Genomic DNA, 9,064 nt, shown 5'->3' with positions numbered 1-9,064 from the left:
CATTTATTAGCTCTAATACTTTCTCTAGTGAGTTACTTAGGATTTTCTGTTTATAATATTATGTCTTCTGTGAATAGAGATAATTTTACTTCTTTCTTATCAATATGAATGCATTATATTTCTTTTAATTGACCAACTAGCCTGCTAGAACCTCTAGTATAATGTCGAATAGAAGTGGCAAGAGTGGGTATCCTTGCCTTGTGTCTGATCCTAGAGAAAAAGTATCCAGTCTTTCATGATTCAGTATGATGTTAGCAGTAGGTGTTTTGTAGATGTCCTTTATCAGGTTGAGGAAGTTCCCTTCTACTACAGGTTTGATGAATGTTTTTATTATGAAATGTTGTTGGATTTTGTCAAATGCTTTTTTCTGCATCTATTGAGATGATCATTTGGTTTTGTCCTTCATTCTGTTGATATGGTGTATTGCACTGATTGATTTTTAAATGTTAACTAACCTTACATTCTTGAATAAATCCCCCTTGGTTATAGTGTATAATTTGTTATATATGTTGCTGGATTGAGTCTGCCAGTATTTTGTGTAGGAGTTTTGCATTCATAATCGTGAGATATTGGTCTGTAGTTTTCTTCTCTTGTAATTTTTTTTTTGTCTGGTTTTGGTATCAGTGTACTGCTGACATCATAGAAAGAGTTGGGAATTGTTCTCTCATCTTCTTTTTTTTTGGAGAAAAAGTTGTGAAATTCTTTAAATTTTTGGCAGAATTCACCAGAAGTCATCTGGCCCTGAGTTTCTCTTTGAGAGTAGTTCTGTTGTTCTTGTTTACTAACTCAATCTTTTTGCTTGTTACAGGTCTATTCAGATTGTTTGTTTCTTCTTGAATTAGTTTTGGTAGTTTGTGCCTTTCTAGGAATTTGCCCACTTCATCTAGGTTACCTAACTTATTAGCATATAATTGATCATAGTTTTCATTTATAATCATTTTTATTTCTGTAAGGTCAGTAGTAACATTCCCTCATTCATTCCTGATTCTAAATATTGAGTCTTTTCTCTCTTTTACTTATTCAGTCCAGCTAAAAGTCTATTTTACATGACATTAGTATAGCCAATCCAGCCCTCTTGTGTTTGCTGTTTGCATAATATGTCTTTTTCCAATTCTTTTTTTCAGTCTATTTGTATCTGTAACTCTAAAGTGTGGCTCCTTTAGACAATGTATAGTTGGGTCTTGTTTGCTTTTCCCGTGTGACAATCTCTGACTTTTGACTAGATTGTTTAATCCATTTACATATAATGTTATTATTGATATAATCGGATCTACTTCTGCTATTTTACTTTTTTTCTCTGTCTACTGTCTTTTTTGTTCCTCTATTCCTACTTTACTCCTTCCCTTTGCATTAAATATTTTCTAATTTAGCCTTTAAATTTATGTAATGTTATTTTCAATATATCCTTTTGAGATATTTCCTTAGTGGTTGATCTAGGGCTTACCATCAACTTCAGATTTTTACTAACTTAACTCCAATGAGATGTTACTCCTAATAGTTCTATTCACTTTTCCCCCTTTTTTACAGTATTATTGTTATTTTTATATATTACATTTATGAATGCTATAAACCCAACATTACAGTGTTATAATTATTACTTTATATAACTTCAGGTCTCAAAGAAGCTGTGAGGAGAAAAGAGAGCAACTATGTATTTATAGTTTTTATTATATTAGCCATGTTATTTATCATTCCTTGTTCTCTTAAAAAAACAATTGAAGTTCTGCTTTGGTACTTTTCCTGGACTATGCCCTCTTTACCTCTTTCTCTGACTAATCTCAATCTGTATCCTTTCCCTGTGATAAACTGTAACTGTGAATTTAACAGCTTTTAGTGAGTTCTGTGAGTCTTTCCAGTGAACTGTCAAAACTTGGGGACCCCCCAAACTTCCAATTAATATTAAAAGTAAGGGCAGTCTCATGTGGACTGTGTCCCCTCTGACTTCGCACTTGGCCTAAACTGCACAAATAATTCCCAAGGTTAGCGTTTGAAACTTGTTCTAACTCCCAAGAGGGCGCCTTCCAGCTGTCTCTTCCCCATTTCTATTCAGCAAACTAGCCAGCTTGCAGTTTAGCCTGTTTCTCCACTGAATCTAGCAACATCCCCCTCATGGCCTTTCACCACAACCTCCACTGATTTTCAGAGTGCTCTTAGGCTTGAATTTCTCCAAACTCTGTTGCATATAAAGTCAGTTCCTTTGGGGAGAGATCTGGAGTTTTCTATTTTATGGCTTGCTTCTCTCTCTGGGCAAAATCTCTGAGCCACGGTTCTGGTAATTGGGGCAGGAACAATGGCATGCTCTCCTCTCAGTGACACCCCAGTTTTAGGAGCTGAGCACTCAGTGGAGAGGGGGCGGCAGCAGCACCAGGTCTCCTCAGCTTACCTTTCCCAGTGTGAATCCTTCATCCCACAGGACAGGGGGTGAGCAGTAGGGGCCCCAGGATTCTCGGTGGTACTGTGCCCTGTACTGAGCCTTTGTCCTACAAGTCGAGGGGTGCCGGAAAGAAGGAAGCCTCCACTTCTGAGATGCACTTGCCCAGAATTTAGCCTCAGAAACAGGTAGCTGTGGGCAGAATTAGAAAAATCTGAAGATCTGCCCCTCCCGGGAGAATAGCCCTTCAACAGAAAGCTGCCGGGCGGCGGGGGAAGGAGTCCTGTGTCCTTGACTATACTAGCACGATGCAGGGTTTCACTATCTCACTGAGCTGGGAGCAAGGGGAAAGAGGGTCTTGGTTCAAATACCACAGACTGAGTTTTAGGAGATTTGCTTGAATAAATATTTCTTCATTTGCCGTATGTTCTTAGGACCATTTCCAGAGTGATTGTTTTAGAATAACTTTTTACCAGTTTTGATTGCAGCTAGGTCCATAGAGCTCCTCATGCTGTCAAGCCAGAGTATAAACTTGCTTCCAGGGTGTAGTGCCCTTTGGGGTCTGAACCTGGGGATTTTATCAAGGCCCCTGCTTCCGGGCAGTTTCTGACTTCTGTTTCTTATCTTCTCAGGACCATGAATCTGTCAAGAGTTCAGTTTACGGCCAGGTGCAGTGGCTCACGCCTGTAATCCCAGCACTTTGGGAGGCCCAGGCAGGCTGATCACTTGAGGTCAAGAGTTCAAGACCAGCCTGGCCAACATGGTGAAACCCTGTCTCTACTGAAAAAATAAAAAAAATTAGCCAAGCATGGTGGCACATGCCTGTAACCCCAGCTACTTGGGAAGCTGAGACAGGAGAATTACTTGAACTCAGGAGGCCAAGGTTGCAGTGAGCCAAGATCATGCCACTGCACTCCAGCCTGGGTGCAGAGCCAAACTGTCTCAAAAAAAAAAAAAAAAAGTTCGGTTTACTTCTTAACTTTTCAGCCTTTCAGAATCAGCCTTGAGAGGGAAATGGTACCAAATGCCAGACTCCCATCTGCCAGACACCCATTTCTGGGTGTCCCTTCTATCCTTAGTGGCTGATCTAGGGCTTACCATCAACTTCAGATCTTGCTCTGTTGCCAGGCTGGAGTGCAGTGGCACCATCTTGGCTCACTGCAACCTCCACCTCCCGACTTCAAGCAATTCTCCTGCCTCAGTCTCCTGAGTAGCTGGGACTACACAGATTTTTACTAACTTAACTCCAATTATCTTAGCCCTGCAATCTCTCATTGCTATAGTAGCTCTTCAAAGAGGTTTTTAAAAATATTTAGTCCAGATTTTCTAGCTATTCTCAGAGGAAGGGTTGGTCTGGAAAACTTAATCTGCCATTGACGGAGGTAGGAACTGAAGTGGCTAACAGTGAAGATGGAGAGGAAGAGGAGCAGAAGAAACACTTAGGAGGTGAAACCAAGAGACCCTACTGATTGATTGGATACAGGAAAAAGAAAGATGACAAGATGATGTGAAGATTTTTATCTGATAGCTTCATAGTTGGTTGGACCCTTCACAGAGACAGGGACCTGGGAAGAGGAAGCAAGCATGATGAGAAGGAGAGATCATGAGTTCAACTCTGGGTATTCCAAATTTGAGATGCCTGTGTGGCATCAAACTGTTCAGGAAATGATGCAGTATTGAGGTCTGAAGTACAGGAGAGGAGCCTACACTTCAGACCAAGATTTGAAAATTATCAACAAAGGCTAATCTCTGGCACTTCAGACCAAGATTTGAAAATTATCAACAAAGAGGTAAAGACTGAAGCCACAGCATGGACAAGAGTGGGCTGAGAGAGAAGAGGAACCAGGAAAGATCACTGGAAAACACTGACTTTGAGGTGATAGAAGAGACAGTTGGCATCAGACAAGGAGTGGGCATGAAATCAGGAGGAATTTAGGAGAGTACAACCAGGAGAAGAAATCAAAGGAGAAGGGTGGGATCCACACATCGAGTGCTTCAGGTGGCCCAAGCAGAGGAGAGGAGTACCTTCCAGAGAAGTTTCAATGGCAGTGGGAGCAGAATCCAGGTGGCCAAGGCTGAGGGAGAGGGCAGGCAGTTAAAGAAGCAGAAGACAGGAGTATAGACAACTCTTTTCAGAAGTTCCTAAGAGGAGTCTGCAGGAGATCTCTATTCTGCTAAGCCATCTACCTTAGGTGTGCTGCATTTCTGCAGCCTACACTGGTTGTCTTGGCTTTCCCACCTCCCCCTTAAGCTCTTGAAGGAATTCCATGGGGATGGATTAATTGTTGAATCTAGTAATTTCTCCCTTTGCCTCAATCTATTTGTCCACTCAGCATCATCAAACACCATTAACCACCCATCTCTACCTCTGGTCCAAGATAACACTGTGGTAATTTTTAAACATAGATGCAAATTCCTTGACACTATCTCCCTTTGATCCCTCCCCTTGAGTCTGGACAGGTTTTTGACCATTTCTATCATGGTGGTGGAAATTATGCTATGTGACATTCAAGGCTAGGTCATAAAGGTCATGCAGCTTCTGCCTTGCATGATGCTTTCTAATTCATTTGTACTGTTGCATGTATCAATAGCTCTATCCCTTTTATTGCTGTATGGTGTTCCATTGCATGGATAAACCACAATGTGTTCATCCATTCATCAGTTGACAGAAAATTGTGTTGCTTTCAGTCTTGGGCAGTATGAATAAAGCATCTCTAACTGTTCTCATATAGGTCTTTGTGTGCACACACGTTTTCATTTGGAATTTGTCCTCTCTTCTCTCTCCTTTTCCCCATCCTGCTGCCTGACATGCAGATATGATGGCAGAACTCTAGCTGCCATCTTGAGCCATGGGATGAAGACCTTCATCTAGGATGGCAGAGTGTTGAACTAGGAAGAGCCTGGGTCCCTAGCGCTGTGCAAGTCCACAGCAGCCGTGGATTGTCCACCTATGGACTTCTCAAAAATAAGAAATACATTCCCATCTTATTTAAACCACCATTATTTTGAGATTGTCTATTACTTGCAGAAAATCTAATTTTAACTAATATACCATTGCGAAAACTCCTTTTGGGGAGACGGTATAAGCTTAAGTTACATGGAGTCAGTTTGCATTGCTTGCAAACAAGAACCCCAATTGAAAGCTTTCCTGTGATGGTAGAGAAGATGCACATCTTCTTCGCCAGATGTGGTCTTGTCTGTTCTTGGCAAATAGATCCAAAGCAGTCAATTCATGACCATGAACATGCTGAGGATTGTAAGAGGAAGATGAGTGGCACCCGGCCCCACTTGTGGGTCCATTCCTGCTGGCATTTGTGAGCCACTAACCTATCCAAACTTGGAGCTGCCCAATCCTCTGGGCTTCATGTTATATGAGAAAATAACTATCATTGACAAAGACTTATAGTTGATCATCTATTACATGCAATGGACAGAAACCAATGAACACATTCCCTCTCCTAACACCTTCTCATAGCACTCAAGGACTTTACCATTTGAGTCCCCCACCTTTGCAGCTTCATGTTGGCTTCTATCTTTGTCCACTTTCCTGACTACAAAGTTCTTTCATATACTTTGTCTCAAGAAATTCTCCCAAGACCCCTCTCAATTAGGATTTTTTTTAATCCCCATTTTATGGGTGGGGAAATCAAGGCAAGGCAAAGTTAAGACTCAACCAAGATGCCCCAACTAGTAAGTGGCAGAGCCTTTGCTCACTTCACCTAGGCCTGTTAACACCACATCTTGAGTTCTAGTCATGACTCTAAGCTGCCTTTCTCATGAACCTATGCCCCTAATATAGGCTTTAATTTTACCCCTCACACTGTGCCTATCCTCAAACATTGCCAAGAAAAGCCCTTTCCTCACCTCCACTTTCACAAATCTCCTCTATCCTGAATTCAGTGTAGCCTCAAACATCACTTCAAAAATAAGACAGTACCAGATGTCCTTGGCCTCAGTGAATGGATCATTGGTGATCACATGACACACACTAGACAAATTACAGTAAATTCTGGGACTTTTGCAGGAATCACTGGAAAATTTAAAAGTCCTTTTTTCCCACAAAGTAGCTCAACTGGAGGGACAAGAGCCTGAGAGTACCGGGGACTTCTGTGCCACCTTGTAAGACGCCCACGTAGAGGAAAGTAGAGAGAAGGTAATGGAGAGAGACTGGTTTTATTGTCTGTGTCTAGTGCCTTATAATTCCCAGTTACATCAGCCACACCAACTTGTTTTTGCCTGTGTATTTGGGTTGCAATTCTGTCATTTGAAGTCAATAGTTCAGACTAACAAAAGCCCCTAATTTACAACACCTTCCCTCATTCATTTAGTTTTTTTTTTTTTCAACAAATGGTATGAAGCATTTATCATGCACCAAGTGCTAGCCATGGTCTGTTAAACAGATACAGTCTCTGACTTCCTCAGATTCACAGCCTCATGGAGAAGACAGACATCAACCAAGAGGAAGCACAAATTAACCTATAATGAGACAAAGTGGAAAGTGTTCTGAAGTGACCATTCCATGCAAGTACCTGGAGAACCTGCACTAAATTGGAAGCAGAGGCAAGGCCACATCCTGGCCTTGATCCAGGATCTGGCCAGATCCCAGGCACGTTGGAGGGGCATATTTCGTATTCTGAGCTTCATCCTAACAGCCATGAGAAGTACTGCTGTGGGAAGATGTTTTTAAAATTATCAATTTTTTGCCCAAAGACTTCCTTCAAGCCCTCTTTTACCTCCTCCCCTATTCAGGTCATCAGGTCATTTCTGTACTCATTGCCTCTGGGAGGGACATGTCAAAGCAGGAAGCAGAGGGAAAAAATGAGTCTCTTCATGGCTTTGGCTTATTTCCTCCTCAAAATGCAGTCTGCTGAGGAGCAGCCCAGGGCTGGTAGGGCAGCTATTCTCCACAAGAGTATCTGGAGACCCAGGTTCCTTCCATCTTGTTGCTCTGCCATCCTCAGGTTTTGCCTCTGTCTAGCCCCTGGTGGCACAATGATCATCTCCATGTTTGCCCTCCAGCCCAGGGGAAGGAGAATGAGGACTCCAAAGGAAACAGCTTGTTGGGGCTCATCACTTCTCCTGGAATCTCATTGGCCCAAGCTTAATCACATGACCATGCTGATTACAAAGAGGCTGGGAAATGTGGTCACTAGCTGGGTGGCCGTATACATAACTAAAATTTGGAGTGTCTTATTACTTGTCAATATTTTTTGTTGAGGTATAATTCACTTACCATAAATTCACCTTAAAAACTTCTGTGATTCAGTCGTTTTGAGTATATCCAGATTTTGCAACAATCACTCCTATCTAATACCACTGTTCTAATTTCAGAATATTTTTATCACCCCATAAAGAATCTCTGTGCCCCTTAGCAGTCACTCCTCCCTCACCCTATCCCCCAACCTCTGGAAAGCTCTCATCTACATTGTGTCTCTACGGGTTTGCCTTTGCTGAACATTTCATGTAAATGCAATTATACATGCAGCCTTCTGTGTCTGACTTCTTTCACATAACATATTTTATGGTTTATCTATGGCATAGCATACATCAGTGCCTCACTCTTCACTCCTTTTTTTTTTTTTTTTTTCAGTAACAATGTTGGCATGGCTGTTTTTGTTTCTGCTCAGCCCCAGCCTGGTCCTCAGCATCTCCTTCCACCTGCCCATTAACTCCTGAAAGTTCCTCCGTGAGGAGATCCACAAGGACCTGCTAGTGATGGGCGCTTACGAGATCTCTAACTAGTCTGGGGGTGCTGGCAGCCTGCACAGCCACCTCAAGGTCACAGATTCTGCTGGCCTCATTCTCTACTCCAAAGAGGATGCAACCAAAGGGAAATTCGCCTTTATCCTGGAAGATTATGACATGTTTGAACTGTGATTTGAGAGCAAGGAAACAGGGTGGATGCCTGATCAATTCGTAATCCTAGGCATGAAGCATGGAGTAGAGGCAAAAAAAAAAATTACAAGGAGATTATAAAAGTCGAGAAGCTTAAACAATTATAGATGGAGCTGCAATGCCTGGAAGACCTGTCAGAATCTATTGTTAATGATTTTGCTACATGAAGAAGAGAGAGGAGATGTGTAATACTAATGAATCAACAAACACTTGAGCCCTGTACTTCAGTGTCTCTTTAATGTTCTGCTTCATTGGACTAGCCACCTGGCAGGTTTTCTACCTGTGTTGCTTCTTCAAGGCCAAGATGTTGATTGAGTAATGAACGAAGTGCACTCTCCTCCCACCTTGTATCTCAGGCAGCAGAACATCATTGGGCATCCTACCAACAGCACCATCAAGATGCACTGGAGCCCTCTTGCCAGAACTGATCTCTTGGTGGGGGAGGACATGGGTACCATCTACCCAACAAGTCAATGAGAGATTTCTTTTTAGCTGGTAGGATTTGGACTGGTTTTGCAACAATACGACTAGTATTAGAGTCACCTATGACCAAAAATAAGGGTTACCAAAATAATGCCAAAGCCAGGATTTGTACTGGGTTTCCTTGTGCGATCTGTTTGAACCAAGTTTTCTTTCCTTCTCCCGCTTTCTCGGCAGCTTGGGTTTCCACTCTAGTTCTTTTACCCAGATTGGTATGGCCATGTTGAACTTGTTTCCTTCTGGTTGTGTTCTTTGGGTTTCCTTGTGAAAACACCCTTAACTTTCCTTTTGCCTTTAGCTGAAATGTTTACATAGCTT

At 42.0% G+C, this 9,064-nt stretch overlaps 1 pseudogene; it reads left to right on the top strand.

The window, feature by feature from the left end:
* The first annotated feature begins 7,966 nt into the window (after positions 1–7,966).
* Positions 7,967–8,855, top strand: LOC100433113 (transmembrane emp24 domain-containing protein 10-like; annotated as a pseudogene).
* Positions 8,856–9,064: the final 209 nt, after the last annotated feature.

The sequence above is a fragment of the Pongo abelii genome, chromosome 2 (assembly GCF_028885655.2).
Source record: "Pongo abelii isolate AG06213 chromosome 2, NHGRI_mPonAbe1-v2.0_pri, whole genome shotgun sequence".
Classification (NCBI taxonomy): Eukaryota; Metazoa; Chordata; class Mammalia; order Primates; family Hominidae; genus Pongo; species Pongo abelii.
Note: the sequence above shows the minus strand (reverse complement) of the source record. Positions and strands in the feature narration are given on the sequence as shown.